Raw genomic sequence first — 18,521 nt, 5'->3', positions numbered from 1 at the left:
GGATGCTTTGCTTATTATTTAGAAATAACTCCTTAGTGGAGACCAGGGTCAGAGCTCCCTCTAAGCTGTGGGGCAGCACAGCTTCACAGCTGATTAATCAGCCCCGCCCCATCAGTCAGCAACTTGTGTGGAGCCCTGAGCCTCTGACTGGGCAGGGCTGATTAATCACCTGGGAAGCTGTGCTGCCACCCAGCTTAGAGGGAACTCTGACCACAGCCCTGGCTGCCCATCTCCTCAATGGCTTATTCTGCCACAAGTTCATCAGGTCTGTGCTCAAGTGTCTTCCCTGGATCAGACTCAGCTTTTGATGCCAGCTTATGGCTTTTCAGCACAATTAAGCTATCACTCTGCAGCTACAGTGCCAAGCAAATTTCATCTATAAACCACCATGACAGCTGTGATCCTCTGCAGCAATGCAGATTACAAAGTCTTTCAGAGCTGTGAACAAAACATTCTCTGTTGAAGTGACCCAGCTATGGCACAAATTTCCAGAGGAGATGAGATGAGAATGGAGTCTGACCATCTTTAGGAAACCGTGTAAAACCTTACACTTTGTAAAGAAGTAGGGATGAGGGCTGTTTCAGTCAGGCAATGGCAAGTTTAAGCACCAAATAACAAGGAGTACCTACCTATCCCTGTTGCCTCCTGGGTTGGTTCAGTTTTCAAGCTGTGTTAGCATATTTTAGACCCTCTTAGAGACAGGAGGTGGCAGGCAGCTTGTGCCACTGGATGCTGTTGAGCATACTCACAAGTGCAGCTTAGGTTCAGTGGAAACCAGGGCAGTCTACGGAATGACTTGGGCCCACTTAATGGAAAAAAACAGACTTCACTGTCACTGTATTTTCCTGCCTTAGTTCGTAGTTTGTCTGTCAGGCATAAAACAGCCAGCAATTGTTAGCAGCAACAATTGAGTTATTCAGTACGCATTTTGGAAAACAATGGATGGAGTTTCTTGTACCACCCAGACCCCAGCTCTTTATCAATTCCTCCTCGGTTAAAGTTGTGTTACTGCAGCATCTGTTCTGTGTATGTAGATAAACACAATTATTCTTACATTTAGTCATTGATTGACCTGCATATAGATAAACACTTCCACAATGCAGACAGCAATCTAAAAACCCAAAGAACTGTACCTCCAGTGTAACAGACAGCCTGCATCTATTTTTAGTTTTTATACCTTATTGCAGTAATAATTTAAAGTGTGCTTGCTCTCTGTCTGTCTCTCTGTCTCTTTATTAAGCACTTTTTGTCTTCCTGGTTCATAGAAGTCATAAGAGTCACAGTGCTATATAAGAGTACAGAGGGACACAACGATAATGCTCTGAAAAAAAACACCTGTTATTTCTGGGAAAGCTTGAACTTATTGCTTGGATGGCAGTGAGTGGTTGTGGCACTGGCATTCAGCTTATGTTTTACAAGTTGTTCTGTTCTCTACATTAAAAAAAAATCTTTGCTATTCTATCAGGCTTCTGCCACACACCATGCCACTTCTTCTCTCCCCCCACCAGCCACAATGCCATAAGGGGGGGAAGGAGATGTTATGGGGGATTCTGCGGTGTGGCACGAGTAGGTTGAGGAAGGAAGAGTTGAAGACATGACGAGGTGGAGCTGCACTGTGCCTCCACTGGTGAAAAGTTGAAAACAACTTTTTGCAGTTGCATAAGTACTAGAGGTGTTCTCATGCTCCTCTAACTTGTGCCAGGACAATGGGACTGAGTATCAGAAAGTTCTGCAGAAAAAGACCTGGGTATTACAGTGGATGAGAAGCTGGATATGAGTCAACAGTGTGCCCTTGTAGCCAAGAAGGCTAATGGCATATTAGGTTGTATTAGGAGGAGCATTGCCAGCAGATCTAGAGAAGTGATTATTCCCCTTTATTTGGCTCTGGTGAGGCCACATCTGGAGAATTGTGTCCAGTTCTGGGGCCCCCACTAGAAAGAGGAGGTGGATGCATTGAAGAAGGTCCAGCGGAGGGCGACCAAAATGGTTAGGGGGATGAAGCACATGACCTATAAGGAAAGACTGACAGATTTGGGTTTGTTTAGTCTGCAGAAGAGATGAGTGAGGGGGCATTTGATATCAGCCTTCAACTTCCTGAAGGGAGGTTCCAAAGATGATCGAGAAAGGCTGTTCACAGTAGTGACAGATGGCAGAACAAGGAGCAATGGTCTCAAGTTCCAGTGGGGGAGGTCTAGGTTGGAAATTAGGAAAAACTGTTTCACTAGGAGGGTGGTGAAGTACTGGAATGGGTTACCTAGGGAGGTGGTGGAATCTCTATCCCTGAAGATTTTTAAGTCTTGGCTTGACAAAGCCCTGGCTGGGTTGATTTAGTTGAGATTGGTCCTGCCTTAGGCAAGGGGCTGGACTTGATGACCTCCTGAGGTCTCTTGCAGCTCTATGATTCTAGAATTCTAAGTTTCAACTGATTCTGTTCAGTCCCCACTCTCTACTATACCCTGAACTTAGGTAGGAGGAAGAATCTGTCCCTCAGTGGCTATTTATCTTTCCCTCTTCCAACAAAGCATAGCAAAAATGCTCTGCTCTTTTAAAAAAAAAAAATCCGAACAATTTTTAAATGAACATGAGCCAGAAAAGAATGCCATAACCGCTCTCTGCCATCCAGTGATAAATCCTGATGTAAAAACAATAGTAATTTGTGCACTATTTCTTCTCTTTTTACATTGTCTAAGGCAGGCTATTAGGAATAATGAATTGGCAGCAATTATTTAATTCCAGCGAATGAAGCATCAAGGGCAGAGCACAACCAACCCATCACTAGCATCCCACTAATTACAATGAAAATAATTGTTGCTTTCCCATCAATAACTATTGATTTCTAGAAAACAGGATTTTACGTTAATCCATGCAGTGGTGTTCGTCATGAACAATACACCAAGCTAGCCATGTCACAAGCCTGATCTGTTTTAGGAAAACTGTTCTTTAAATGATTAAACAATAAATTAAAATACACTGAAAAAAAATCTTACACATTTTGAAAACTGCCTCAATCAATCTCCAGTTTAGTTGAAAAGAAGAGAGGGCATCAGCCATCCTACTATGTGGACTATAATAGGGCAACACTAAATATAGAGATAAATAAATATGCACAACATTTGGCCTATAATTATTAAACATATAGCCTTAGGAACACCAGACATGCTAACGTAAGTTGGGCATTAGATTATTTAATTCTTTAACCAATTTTCAGCCTCAGTGCTCCACCTTTTACTTAGTAATTACCTAATGCCTAAGCATTTACTAATGACTGATTAAAATTTGTCTTTGGGCTAAATTTATTATAACCAATCTATGACCACCTGGGGTTTCCCATTTGTCAGTAGGCTGCACACCATTGGTATTTAGATTGTCACATCAATAGAACCCAAACGCTCCTATTCCTAAAACAGGCCCCTACAATGTAAGAGAAATCATTGTTTGCAGAATAGCATGTACGACACATTTTAGCAGTTCAGATTCAATCCTGTAACGGGCATAAGTTCATTATAATACTTTTTATAGAAAAAGCTCACTAACTCTTTCAGTATATAGACTAAGGTCTCATACTCATGGCCTATGGGCCAGTGCTTATTCAAAAATCTGGCCTGGGAGACCCAGTGGGCCAAAGGGGGACAGTGTCCAAACACATCCCCCAAACAGTGCCCATTCCTGCCATCATCTTGTCCTCCTGTATGCTATCGCTCCAACACAAGTTATAGGATTGACATAGAAATTACTGGGTGAGGACTTTTGACATGTTATTGGAGGTGATGAGAACATTTTTATTAAAAACAGTTTTTGTTAGAAAAAGCTGTTTGTATTAAACCATTTTTTGACAAAATTTCTTATAAACACAATTTTTTTTTTTCAATTTTGGAAACATTTCATTGCAGAAAATGTCCAAGTTTGGTTTAATTTTGTCATGTAGCTATGATTATTATACTGTATTTGCATTGTTTCATGACAGGTCAGCATGCTTATACTTGAAATGCTATAATATGACATACACACTGAAATAATACAACGTTCATTACAACACAAACAGGAGACACTTTGATCTTGAAAAGATGTTCAATGAGTACTACATAGCAGCTGCCTTTAATGATTTAAAAAATAAAATAGATTAAAAATAATCCATTTCCACTATTATGTTAGGACACCAGTAGTAATGCCTGTATACTATGCAGGACAACTATTGACATGTCATGAAATACTGTAAAGATAATAAAACTGATATGAAAAACCCATTACATGAAAGTTTTGAAATGAAATCTTCCCCAAATTAAACTTCTACTTTTCAACCAGTTCCATTGTTTTATGCAAGAAGTCAGACTCGATAATCAAAATATTCCTTTCCAGCCTTAAAAACCACTAAATAGATGCATAGATATTTCACCCAATAAATCTATCAATGATGAGAAATCAGGGTATGTCTACACTAGCCCCTTAGTTCGAACTAGGGTGGCTAATGTAGGCATTCGAACTTGCAAATGAAGCCCAGGATTTAAATATCCCGGGCTTCATTTGCATGTTCCCGAGTGGGCGCCATTTTTAAATCCCCTTAGTTTGAACTGACTGCCCACGGCTTCACGTGGCAGTCAGAAATTAATCCGAACTAAATCCTTAGTTCGGATTAACTGTTACTCCTCCTGCAATGAGGTGTAACAGTTAATCCAAACTAAAGACTTAGTTCGGATTAATTTCTGACTGCCGCATGTATCCACGGGCAGTCAGTTCGAACTAAGGGGATTTAAAAATGGCGCCCATCCGGGAACATGCAAATGAAGCCTGGGATATTTAAATCCCGGGCTTCATTTGCAAGTTTGAATGCCTACATTAGCCACCCTAGTTCGAACTAGGGGACTAGTATAGACACACCCTCCGATATTAGTCTTTTCTCTTATTGCCCCATTGCACTGACTGTATTCAAGGAAATTCTCAGCCAGTTAAACCATGGAGCTGCATCACCACATTACAGCTCCAAAACTTGACACCTTGTTCCCCCTTTGTTCAGTACATCCCACTCCTCTCCCATCCCAGATCCTTGATTCCCCTTTTTAGAGCTGAATTAAGGAATATTTAATAGACCAAGTCTAATCTTTTCTTTTGTGTCTGTTTGTGGTCCTAACCCTAACCAACAATTACAACTGACAGATTTCCAGGTCAGCATCAATTAAATTGGAAAGTTTCCTAAATTGCAAAGTGCTGGCAACTTGACTCAGCACTAGGAAATAGCAAGCACAAGGGCTGAATGTGCACACATTCTAGTTTATAGCATATTAGAAATAGGGTTAGCGCAGGCTTGGGCAAAATACAGCCTGTGGGCCAGATCTGGACTGCCAAGCTCCCCTGCTTGCCCCATAAACCCTGCATGCCACTGAGAAATGTGGCTGTGGGGCGCTTTTTCTTTGAGTCCGGAGGAGGAGGGGGGTTTAAAATGCTGCTCCGGCCCCAGCACAATCCCATTGGCCAGTTTCCAGACAGACACTGGTCAATGGGAGCTGCCTGTTTGAACAACAGGCAGCCACAAAGCACAACCCTCCTGATCACTCACTCAAGCACATGGCTGAGCAGGCAGAAACATTTTAAGCTCTGCAAGTCTTTAGGTCTGCAGGCAGGCAGGCAGCTAAGTCTCCTGGTGAAAACCTGCCTCTGGCATCTCAGCCCCTCCCTTCCCCAACCCTTTGCCCCACACTCCTGCCCCACTTCTCCACATGAACCCATAGCCCCTCCCAGATCCGGCACCCCAATCTCCTGACTGACATCACAAACCCCTCCTAACCTAGGTCACATCCCAAAACCCTGCACCACATTTCCCTGCCCTAAGCCACAACTACCTCCTTTGCCCAAACTCCCTCCCAGACTCCATTCTCCCTCTTGCACGCCAATCCTTTACCCCAAGCTCCCTTCTGCACCCAACCTCCATCCCAGACCCCGCACCTCCTCCATTAACATCATGGAAGAGTGCAGCCCTCGGCCACTTTCCAAAATCTTGGGAGGGTCCCCCCATCAAAAATTATTGCCCACCCCGGGTTAGCATGTCTGATGGGACTGTATAATGGGGAATGATTGGAGGGGATGCTCTGACCTTTTGGTAAGAAGCAAGGTCTCTCATGAGGATAAATTATTTTGCCTTCTAGTTCCATTTGGGAACCATATTATTGCCTCCTAAAAAGAGGCACCTGTCCTATTATCCCTTAACTAATAAGAACTGTAAAATCCTTTTCAAACTACCAGCCAACCAGCTTGATATAAATCCAGCTTGATCTGGATGGATGAAAGGATATTTTGAGTAATTACGCGCCCTCAAGTAATCTTTCAAAAGCATCTTATTCACTGTCCTCTGGAATACAAGAAAAACGTTCTTCATTTCTTTGCATGCCAAAAAGTCATTCAAGGGGATACAATGGCCCTTCCTGTTCAGAGGCTTGCCTTAGTTAAGATTTTTATGATTTCTTTATTGAAGGGACAACATTGTGACTGTCAGGATATATTTTTACTGATCTCAATACTGACAGTTGATTATGTATATGCCACCTTATTTACATAAACTACTATTGAACCAAAAACCTATGTAACTGCAAATTAGAATTCAGAATTTAAAGTAAAAAAAAGTCAGGACATTCAAATTCACTTACACTTATAGTATTTAATATTATTGTATAGACTGGTAGGTGTATACCCTAACAAAAAACCTGTACCTAGAAGAGTGGGCCATTGGCCATCCCAGCTGCTTCAGGTTTTTTTTTAGAAAAAAGTTCTAAGGGTCTCAGTTTTGTCCCAGTGCAGAACAAAACCAAATGCCAAAAACTGGGCATAATAAAAACTGAATTCTTGTTTTCCATCAAGCACTACTTCTGAAATCTACAGCTGAAATGGAGGGGAGCAAAGAGGTTCGAAAATATAATCAGACTGTGCTAACTAAGGCACTGATATCCATGCTAACAGTCTGCTCCTGTACAGGCACACCTTGTACACATGGATCACAATATAGGATCAGAGCCTGCATGAATGAATGAGTGAAATTACTCCATGATGAACTAACTCCTCTGAGACTTTATGCTATAGCTGTTATACGTGGCTATTTAACTTGAATGTTTTTGTGATGTGATTAAATGTGGGTGAATATGCTCCATTACATTAATGGTTCTATACTAATGGGCTTAAAGCAATCATTATCAATGGTCCACAACATTTTCATAATTAACATTTATGTTTTGGTGAGGTGATTCAATTTAGATAAATATACTTCCTTAAATTAACAGTTGGATATTAAACACCATAAGGGAGACATTACCAGTGGGTCAGAACTACTTTGAATCAGGTCACAGAAAGATTTATGCCATTTTAGTATTATTTTAATTACATACTAAGAAAAGCCCATCTACATGATATTCTCACATCGTGCAGGGTCAGGCTGCCTGTTCAGTCATGGGAAGATTCTAGACTAGAGAGCAATGCGTTAGGGTGGCAAGCCAGGATGAAGTTCTGACCTAGCATCCATCCTATGCCTGAGTCAATGACAACAGGATCCTCAGCATCTAGCACCATAGGAATAAGTCCACCTTCCACAAAGTCAAAGATATCTGGGGCTATCCCAATGCCCTGCGGATGGTGAAATGATAGAACCCCAGTGCCTGAAAGTAGCTCCCTTTTGTGCTCAAAAGGGAGTGCCTACACCACAGTGAACAAGAATAGCATTCTGGGGAGGTGAAGACACATCTGCTGGCGCCACCACCGAGTAATGCTACACTCCCATGACATCCCTTGTATCAGACCTGCGGGCACAGCTGCTTTCCTCCTGGCTACCATCCCTTCCTGTGACAAACACTCCTTTTTTTAATCTCGCTTCCTCCAAATGGAGCAGGCTCTGCAAGTATGCCTATGTCATATCAGTTGAGACCAGAGGAGCTTGTTAGTCTGTTTCTGTTGGGAATTGGGGTGTGCCTCATCGCATTCATGAACATGGTTCCTGGGCAGTATAAGACAAATAATAATAAAACACAGAACAAAATTATCACATCCAGTCCCCTAATCAAACACAGTGACTAAATGTAGGACTAACCCCATAGTGACAGTCTGACATCAATGTTTAGGTGAATCGAAGGAAGTGGGGTAATAATGCAGCCCAGTATAGTTTAATTAATAATAAAAATTAATTCTGTATGAATTACTAATAAATATTTTATTACGAGCTTTTGTTAGTTTTCCTCTTCATGGAATGTCCACAAACAGACTGATTTTCTCTAATTTATTTGCTATTGAAATATTCCCTGAATAGTTTTGATACATTTTGTTTACTCAATGGTTTGCTATTTGAAATTCAGAATCCAAAACTCAAGTTGTGCAGTTTAGTTGGGAGTGGTCATATGGCACTGTTTCCTGATGACTTGAGCATAATTTTATTTAATTAATTAGGTCTCTGGTATAAATGCTAGTGAAGCTCAAGTCACAATTATGTTCATGGTAGGACAAAACACAGGGCACAAACAGGTTTACAAAATTCAGCAGAATAGATATGAAAAATTTTCCTGACCTACCTTGCTTCCTCTTGCTGGGATTCAGGAGGGAGAAGAAGAGTTGCTTTAAAAGCTGAGGGGAGAGAAAAACCAACATGGAGACTAAAGTCTGCTGGTCCAAGTCTCTCAGTCAGCTTGGGGGGACAAAGTTCGTTCTAGTATCAGGGCCTGAGGACACTAAGAAAATGGGAAAGATAATTTTCTTTGTGGGGAAAAGTAACTCAGAGGGAGACAAGGCCCCTGGTCCAGGGAGGGGGAAACCAAGGAAAGTATGAAGAGGAGGCTATTCATCTGCAGTACCTCAGTACATAATGAAGATGGTTATGGGTTTACCATCATTCATATCTTGCCATTTATTGTATCTTGGCCTTTACCTGCATTTAGAATGGAAAATACCAAAAATTCCAGGGTAAATGTAACTACTGCAATAGCAAATGTCCTGAGTGAACTGTACTCCCCTTCAGTACTGTGAGGGGGAGGCAAACCTTAAAATAATAGGTTATCCTAAGGTCAGCCAAATCCAGGCAAAAAATATCTGCAGAGAGATAGGCATACAAAAGGATGTTCCGCCTCCAGAGCTTTTTTTAAAAAGTCTATCATCACTAATGCACATAATAGAAAGTGAAGCTCTGTCTCTGAGTAGCAGCACCAGGAACTGCAGGGGTTGTTTAACATTCAATGAGCATATGCCTAAAAAGTCAGTGCACACATTTGCACATTTCACTGCATGTCTGCACATCACTGAATTTTGCTTAGGCTCCATCACACTCAGTTCAGAGCAGGGATGAAAAATTTTGGATGAAATCTGGGAGAGTGTGAATCACAACTGAAAGATAAAGCTGTTTTTCCCTTCTTCCCCTTCAAATGAATGACAGTAGACAGAAAGATGTTGCAAAGATTTTTAAGACATGTTCCAAATTCTCCTGGAAGAATACATTCAGTGAAGTCATAGATAATTTCTCTCCATTCACAAGATTTATTTTTGGCTTTCAACATTTATTGAATAATTCCATCCCATCCCCACCTGGCAACCTTTCCCTACCCCCCATTGCCCTTTTAATATTTTAATGTTGTTTATAAGTTTGTGATAGACCTAGTCCTCAGAGGTCACCACTTATCTCAGAAGTTGGCTTGTTGCCACTCTGTCTAGGGGAACCTAACTCTACCAATTGTGATCAAAGGTGATCATTTTCATATATAGCCAATGGTGAAATAGCTGCAATGGAGAGAGACATCTATATCTTCAGAAATTAAGGCACCAGTGATGACTGATTATCAGCAAAACAGCCAAATGCATCCCTGTTGTAACTACATTAACATTGCTGGAGTTGCATGAGGGATGTGTTTGGCCCTTTATTTGCAGTACATTGATACATGAAACTAACACAGTCTTCATGATCACTTTATGCTGGTCACCTGTTTAAAAGAACTGTAGGAATTAAATTGTTACATGAGTTATAAAGGGTTTACAGTACTGTAAACAGCCCCTACTAAATAACAAACAGTGCAAAGGAACAAACATGTCATGACAGCACAAACAAACTAGCCATGGCAGGCATTTCTCATGCAATTATCTGAAATGTGTACACGTTACTGGTTGAAGATTGTTTTCAATAGGCAGATTTCATTCATAGCATATTAAGAGTTCACCAGCTGTACGTTGAAATTCACTGCAGTGGAATAACCACACTATAAAAATACTTCCATTATACAGGAGATTGTAACCAAAATGTTATTTTTGATGCTATAATCAGGTTATAGAAAGCACAAAACATACCAAGCAACACTGTGTCCTTGTTTACAATTCCTGTCTGCGGCACTGAGAAACCTGCAACTCCACAGCTTCCCAGCCACCATGTTATTCTGTATTCATGCCCTAAAACAAACAAAGCTCATCTTCCACTACACAGCATGAGAGATTTGGTGACATTTATAGCTCACCCTGTTATTTTCATTGTCCTTATCACTTTAGATGTAAGGTAAATAGCAGTCTGAGGATGGAGATTTGGTTTTTCTTCTATAAGTTACTGTCAAATTTCTTAATCAGAAGTCCAAGTATATGTTTTGTTTAAAAAACAAAACAAAAAAGCATGCTAAATGAAAAATGCCAAGAGAAATTCCTTTCTGTGCTTGTAAATAGTCTCTGTATGCAGAGGTATCTTTCTCCCTGTGTATCAAAAACTCTCTAATAGCATTTCTGTCAGGGTTCTGGCTCTTCCCTTCACAAACAAAGCAGCACACACATCCTAAAAAAATCAGCTAACACAACTGTAATTTGTTTGTTCCATTAAGCTACCAAGGATCCCTTCTCTCTTGCTGTTTCACTAAAAGCCATTACAATACCGCAAAGAAACATTCTCACTGGGGATGTTTTTGGCTTTCATCTCATTGCTTTTTCAACCAGAACACTGAAGTTAGAAACCTTAATTAGCAATCTGAAAGCAGCCACAAGCCAGGAATACTTACATTTGCAATTGTGTTTGCGATATTTGTGCACTGATCCAGAAAAAAGAAGAGAAAGAGCTTTTTTATAGACTGTTTTTCAAGCCCGGTAGCAGTGAAAAGAAGGCTGCTATCTGAAAGCTACTCATTTTCTATAAGCTCTGCTCTGCTTGCTTCCTACGTGCATGCAACTCAGCTGCCAGATTTAATAACCATGTCAGCCTGTTTCCCCCATAACGAGGCAGAGAGATGATAGGACAAAAATGAAATAGCCAGCAGGTTAATCTCTAGTTATGGCTGTACTAACCCTTGAACAAATGCCATGATGTTATTGAAGAAATAAAATAAATCAACACTATTTTGTCTGAAAAAAAGGCTCTTGGTAATGGTATTCAATGGTTTTTCACTATGACATTAAAAATAAAAACATTGCTTCCCCCCACTCCCTCAAATAGCAAAGGCTGACATCAAAGATCATTCATCTTTTACTATTTACCTGATCTTTCACCATACATTTTCCGCACAAGGCATATCCACCCCCAAAAGAGAACAAAACCCACATCCTCCAGAATTAATCAGGAATTACTCCTCCCCTCCCCTTCTTCGTTTTAAAAGGAAATGGGTTGAATTTTTCAGAAAAAAAATGAATGAAAGCTCTTGTTTACCATTTAAATGTTGTCATGCAAAGTGATTCTTAGAACCCTGGACCTTAATGTCTGACGTAATCTGTTTCAGTTCTTTGCTGGCATGGAACATTTCCAAATCACTGGCCACAAACCCAGCTCCATGGAGGTGAGGGATTGGCAAATCAGAGTTTACGTGACTGGAGAACAGGGAAGCTGACCTTGTAATGAAAAACTATAAAATAAAAAATGTATATAACTGACTTCCTACAGCGTAAGGATGCTGCAGAGATCATGACATCACTCTGTGTGTGTGTGTGTGTGTCCTTTTTGTCTCATTTATATTCTCTCCCCTTCCTTTCAAGGCACCTGTCTCAGCAGGGAGTGGTTTCTGTGGAAACTACAGACAGCCAGTTTTCCCCTCAGAGAAACTGTTACCATGGCAACCTCACAAAATGTATATGGCCTAGATTATAATTTTTAAATGGAAGTTATACTGAAATTCTTAATAATAAAATTGGAGCAAAGTGTGTTTTGGTGGGAGTGTGAAATAGAGTAATACCATTACAAAAAAAACACACTGTCATGAATAAAATTAGAGTTCTAGGAGCACTATCATAGCATCACATACAAATAAAATTGTTTCTAAATAGAACTAAACAAGGGATGTTGAACTTGTTTAGCCTTTTGTACTGAAAAGTGGACATTTATTTTTCTGTTTACCTTAGCGTTCATTACAGCACCCAAGACTGAATTATCAACGTGCTGGGATTTGTTCAATTTGCAAATAATAATATTATCAGGCATGAACAGTGTATTTAATTACTAACACCCAACTCCTGGACAACCGTTTCTCTCCTGCTGTGAACTTTAGGACCTCTTGTAGGGACTGATAGCCATAGCAGTTCCAGTTGTGGTTGCCCTCTGCCTTGTTGGACACCACAGCTTTGAGCCCTAGTGCCTTTTCTGCATTGTGCTTTCACCTTGCTGTGCCATGGAGCCGGGGTGGCCATCTTGGAGTGCCTGCAGCAGTTGCTCCATGCTGCTGCATTGCTCCTCCAGGACCTTGAGACAGAGCTCGAGCTGGACTCTCTCCTCACAGATGCTCTGGCGGCCCTGGAGCATCCCCACCCCACCGTGGAGAGGCATGTGTAGAAACTGGACACCAGTACCGACTGTGGGACTAGCTGGTCCTGGGGCAATGGGACGACTAGCAATGGCTCCAGAACTTTCAGATGCAAAAGCAAACGTTCCTGGAGCTGTGTGCCTGGCTCGCCCCTGCACTCCAGAGACGCACCACCTGGCTGTGGGCTGCAATCCCTGTGAACAAGAGGGTCGCCACTGCCATATGGAAGCTGGCCACCCCGGACATCTACCACTCGGTGGCACACCAGTTCGGGGTGGGCAGGTCCACCATTGGTTCCATTGTGATGCAGGTAAGTCCTGGGGTGGGTGCTGCACTCCCTGCCGGGGGAAGGGAAGACTCACGGCTGGGAGAGTGGGGGACTCCCTGTCACCCAGGGGTTTGTGCCATCCCTCCCTCACACAGGCCTGCTGGTATGGGGGGGGGGCCTGTGGGGCAAGAGGGCCCTGGTGTGTTTGGGGACAGAGGGCATCATAGGGGGGTGGGCACCCCCCCAAAGGATCATGCACTCACCCTGCCTCATTTGGTGCATTCCCTGTGTTTCTGTGCACCCTTCTGCAGGTCATCCACGCCATCAACGACATCCTGCTTCAGTGAGTCATCCACCTTCGGGACGTGGACACAACAGTGGCCGGCTTCGCTGCCCTGGGGTTCCCCAACTGCGGGGGAGCCCTGGATGCGACCCACATCCCTGTCCGTGCCCTGGACATTAAGCGGCCCAGTTCATAAATTGCAAGGGGTACTTCTCTGTCATGCTCCAGGCCCTCGTGGACCCTCATGGCTGCTTCACTGACATTTATGTGGGGTGGTCCGGCAGAGCACATGACGCCCACATCTTAAGAAACTCCGGCCTGTTTCGCAGGCTGGAGACGGGCACTTTCTTCCCCCAGTGAGACTTTACTATTGGGGATGTGCCCATACCAATTTGTGTTGTGGGGGATGCGGCCTACCCCCGATGCCCTGGTTGATGTGGCTGTACACAGGATGGACAGACCCTGACCGGGCATGTTTCAACGATCGCCTCAACCGATCCTGCAACCAAGCTGAGTTTGCTTTTCGTTGTCTGCTCACCTGTCTTAAGATGGGTGAGCAGAACCTTCCAGAAGTAGTGGCTGCGTGTTGTGTGCTCCACAACATAGTGGAGCAGAATAGGGAGGTCTTCCTCCCGGTGTGGATGCAGCAGAGGGCCAGGCATTCGCACAGCTGCCATCTGCCAGGCACACCATGATGGAGTGTGCATCCGGGAGGCCCTGAAGAAGATGTTCTCCCAGGCCCCACAGTAGGGTTGCTTCTGTCTCCCAGTTACGTCTTCCTCCCATCCCCAACCCTTCCCTCCCCCACTCCCCTCACCTCCCAATAAACAAAACAGTTTTTTTTTCAAACAACCATAAAACTTTTATTTTTATTTACAATGGGGGAGAAGGGTGGGCAGTGGGAGGGGGCTCTGAACTGGGAGGGGAAGCTACTGGTGGAAGAGGTGGCTCCTGCCAGTGCCTCTGCGGGAGCGGAGTCCTGGATGGCCTTCAGGCTGCATCGGGGCAGGTAGCATGGAGTGATGGGCAGGACAGGGTGCAGCAGGTGGGGGCAGGGCGGTAGCAGGAGTGAAGGCCGGAGAAGGGGGCATGGGCATGGCAGGGAGGGCAGATGCATGAGGCAATGCCATGCCATAGTGCATGGCTTGCCTGATGTGCGATGTCAGAGTCGTGATTGCATCACACATGCGGTCACACCGGTGCAAAAACTGCCCCCATGCATGCTGGCGTCACTCCAGGTCGGCGTCAGTCTTCCTAGTGATGGCCGCCTCAATGCGCTCGATGGCCCGTACGTGGTGAAGGAGCAGTTGGTCCTACTGCCTGACCCTCTGGGCTGGTACCTAGATCGTTGGGGGTGCTGCTGCCGCCGCAGGGCTGGAGGGTCCCTTGCTCCTGGAGGGTCCAGCTACAGGGAACAGAGGAAATTGTGGGTCGGTCAGGCAGACCTGCCCACACTGTCCCTGCGCCCCATGCCCTCCGTCCTGAGCCCAGGTGACAACACAGTACTGTGGCTTGGGCCCACTCACTTCCCCCCGTGTGTGTATGTTTTCATACAGGACTCCCCCCTGGAGTAAAGTGATCCTCCATGGATTGTAACCCCTTGTCTGTGTCCTGGCCCCTTGGCATGTTTTGTGTTAACCTGTGGAACTCCTTGCCAGGAGGCTGCGAAGGCTTAGGACTATTCAACAGAGTTTGAAGAGGAGCTTGATAAATCCCCACATTGCATGAGAGCATGGATGGGAGACAAGGTCTGGGCTCTCGGACCCCTGTCAAGTGATGTCCTCGGAGACAGAGCCAGGGGTGACTGGGGAGTGTACCGTCCTTTCAGCAAAACTCAAGTGGCCCTAGGGCCAGGCCAATCACTTCCCCTCTCCCCCTCTAGCTAGGGGAGGGACTTCCCTTGGGGCCCAGCCTAGGGGCCAGGAACAGGCGAGGGGCTCAGTGGGGGCTGTGCTCACAGGGCTGGCTCGCTGCGGTTTTCCCAGCACTGTCTGTGTGCGGCATCCTTCGGGAGGTGTGGGGTCTGGCTTGAGCTCTTTGGGGCCTTGGCTGCTTCCAGCCGGCATCCCCCTGCCTCCCCAGTCCAGGCGTGTGTGAGCAGCACAGTCCCAGGCATGCCCTGTAGCTGCCTGCCGCGTCCACATGCCGCACAGTCAGGCTGCACGAGGTTGCATGTGCTGCATACTGGTACACAGTGTGCAGCTCGAACTGCCTAAGTGACGCTCCCTCCCCCTCACCCCTGGGCACCTGGCTCCCCCGGCCCTTGTGAGTGAAAAGCACAACACTCACCAGAGAATCCTTCTCCGGCCTCCGACGAAGCCCGGGAGACATCCTGGCTGCTTGGCACCATCTCAGTCTGCACTGTGACGCTGCTGCCCTGGTCATCGTCCTCCTCCTCCAACCCGGTGGGCAGCTCTGCCTCTTCCTCTGCCTCAACTGGCCTGATGACGGGGGGCCGCATGCTGGTGTCCACAGGCACCGAGGGGCCTTCAGTTTCCATCTCCCCAAGGATGGCATGGAGCCGGTCATAGTGGGGGCAGGTGTCGGCTCCTTCACCTTAGCCCGACCTATTCAAGGGTCCGGGCTGGATGTCCCTGGTGGTAGAGCGCCTGGGCCATGCGGCAGAAAATGTCAGCATTCTGCCAACAGGCATGGGGGTCATGGAGGGCTTCCTCATTGGCCTACAGGTTGAGCAAGGCCTCTACTTCGGCTGGGGACCAGGACAGGGTGCACCTCTTGGTGCCCCTCGGGGCCTCCTGAGACCCCTGGGATGGCTGCTGGAAGAAGGCTGCAGGTTGCTGGTGCCTCCCTGGAGCAGACATGCTGGTGGGGCCTTTGCTGCATCAAGGCAGAGCCGCCCAGGAGAGCTGGGTGGCAGAGGTGCTGCTGCCACATGGCCTCTGCAGGCTGCATGTGACTTTAAGGGGGCTCCGGTAACCAGGAAGTCTGGTGCTGTGGTGGGTACAGAGTGTCTAAGTAGCCACTTGGTTTTTTTCCATTTGGCTGGTTCTTGCGCAAAAACTCTTGGCTGCCTGTCTACACTGGCCTCTTGCACAAGAACACTTGCGCAAGATGGCTTCTTCCTGAGAGGGAGCGCCAGAGCTCTTGCGCAAGAAGCCCTGATTTCAGATGCTCTACTGTAGATTTACTTGCGCAAGAACGCGCATGCAGTGTAGACAGGCAGCAAGTTTTTGCGCGAGAACAGTTGTTCTCGCGCAAGAACGCGCCAGTGTAGACATAGCCTTACTGTTTACTTCTCTTTCATCTTCTCAACAAATTCAGAGGGGTTTACCTTGTCTATCTCAATGATGAAGAGGGAGGATTTGATCAGATTATAAGCAAAGTATTTGGAAGATAGGTTAGTTTGAATCTTCATAATGGGATTATGGAGTCTTTAATTTCCATAATAGCCATTAAAAAATCCAGCCCAAGTTGGTATTGACATAAAATGGTAATCTACAACTGGTTTTCAGTGACCTCTGTGAAATGACTTTGTGTGCTCAGTTTAATTTCTAGTGGACAGGTGTCCATAACAAACATCCCCTCCCATAACATAGTACCCCTGTTTGCAGTCTGCATAGAGAACGGTTACGAAGGTTGGATTACCCATTCACCTCTACAGTTGATACTTCCAAAACAGGTTTGAAACATACTGTTTTAAAAGATATTACTTCACCCGCATGGTAATCTATGGGATTAGAACATAACAACAGCCATACAAGATCAGACCAAAGGTTCATTGAACCCAGTATCTTGTCTTCCAACAATGTCCAATGCCAGGTGCTTCAGAGGGAATGAGCAGAACAAGTAATCATCAAGTGATCCATCCCCTGTTACCCATTCCCAGATCAGAAGCAAGGAACACCATTCCTGTCCAAGTTGGTTAATAATCACTAGTGGACCTATCCTACGTGAATTTATATAGTTCTTTTTTGAATTCTGCTTTTTTGAATTCCCAATATCCCCTGGCAAAGAATTTCACAGGCTGACTATGTGTGAAGAAATACTTCTTTTTGTTTGGTTTAAATGTGCTGCCTATTAATTTCATGTAATGACCCCTAGTTCTTGTGTCATGGGAATAAGTAAATAATTTTCCTTATTTACTTTCTCAACACCAGTCATGATTTTATAGATCTCTATCGCCCCCCCCCCCCCAGTCATCTCTTCCAAGATGAAAAGTCCCAGTTCTATTAATCTCTCTTCATATGGCAGCCATTCCATACCCCTAATCATTTTTGTTGCCCTTTTCTGAACTTTTTCCAGTGCCAACATATCTTTTTTGAGATGAGGTGATCACATCTGCAAGAAGTATTCAAGATTTGGACATACTATGGGTTTATTGATATTTTCTGTCTTCTTATTTATCCTTTTTCTAAGGATGCCCAACATCCTGTTTGCTTTTTTGACTGCTGCTACACATTGAGTGGATATTTTCAGAAAACAATCCACAGTGAGTCCAAGATCAATTTCTTCAGTGGTAACACCTAATTTAGACCCCATCATTTTATATGTACAGCTGGGATGTTTTCCAACGTGCATTACCTCACATTTATCAACACTGAATTTAATCTGCCATTTTGTAGTCCAATCACCCAGTTTTAAGTTGTCACTTTGTAACTCTTTGCAGTTTGCTTGGGACTTAACTATCTTGAGTAGTTTTGTATCATCTGCAAATTTTGCCATCTCACCGTTTATTCCTTTCTCCAAATCATTTACAAATATTTTGTATAGTACTGATCCCAGTACAGATCTCTCCATTCTGAGAGCTGGCCATTTATTTTTACCCTTTTGTTTCCTTTTAACCAATTACCAATCCATGAGAGGACCTTTCATCTATCCCATGACAGTTTACTTATCTCAACAGCCTTTGGTGAGGGACTTTGTAGAGTACTGACCCACTCTCCCTTAGCTCTCCCCTGCACGAGGAGGAGGAATATATTGGGGATGGGGACTGGAAGTACATCAGAGGCGGAGCCAGACAAGATGTAGAGGAGCCAACCTTCATTATACTGGATCATCCACTATCATAAGATCTATCATAAGGTAGCCCCAAAAAGTAAAAGCAATGGCCATTTTCATTCATTGTAGAAGAGATAAAATAATATCTAGGTCTTATATAACACTTTTCATCAGTAAATTGCTTTACACAGCTCAGAAAGTCCAATGCTAGGTAACTCCAGCTAGAGATTAGTTCAGACTGGACAGCAGGCCATCTGGCTGAGGACATGACTGAGAAGAGAGTTAATTCCAACTGTAGAACAAG

At 44.4% G+C, this 18,521-nt stretch overlaps 1 protein-coding gene across 3 annotated transcripts in view; it reads right to left on the bottom strand.

Moving 5' to 3' along the window:
* Nucleotides 1–11,130, bottom strand: part of TRIM2 (tripartite motif containing 2) — a 120,948-nt gene extending 109,818 nt beyond the window's left edge. Inside the window, exons 1-2 of one of the 3 annotated variants that reach the window (XM_014574269.3) lie at nt 10,983–11,130; nt 8,538–8,589 (exon numbers count right to left, since the gene is read on the bottom strand). The gene's annotated coding sequence lies outside the window, so the exon portion shown is untranslated. The remainder of the gene's footprint in view (nt 1–8,537; nt 8,590–10,982) is intronic. The other 2 variants (XM_014574301.3, XM_014574339.3) reach the window with 2 other exon arrangements.
* Between the last annotated feature and the right edge of the window lie 7,391 nt (nt 11,131–18,521).

Source organism: Pelodiscus sinensis, chromosome 5 (genome assembly GCF_049634645.1).
Source record: "Pelodiscus sinensis isolate JC-2024 chromosome 5, ASM4963464v1, whole genome shotgun sequence".
Lineage (NCBI taxonomy): Eukaryota > Metazoa > Chordata > Testudines > Trionychidae > Pelodiscus > Pelodiscus sinensis.
This window is presented reverse-complemented; position numbering and strand designations above follow the sequence as displayed.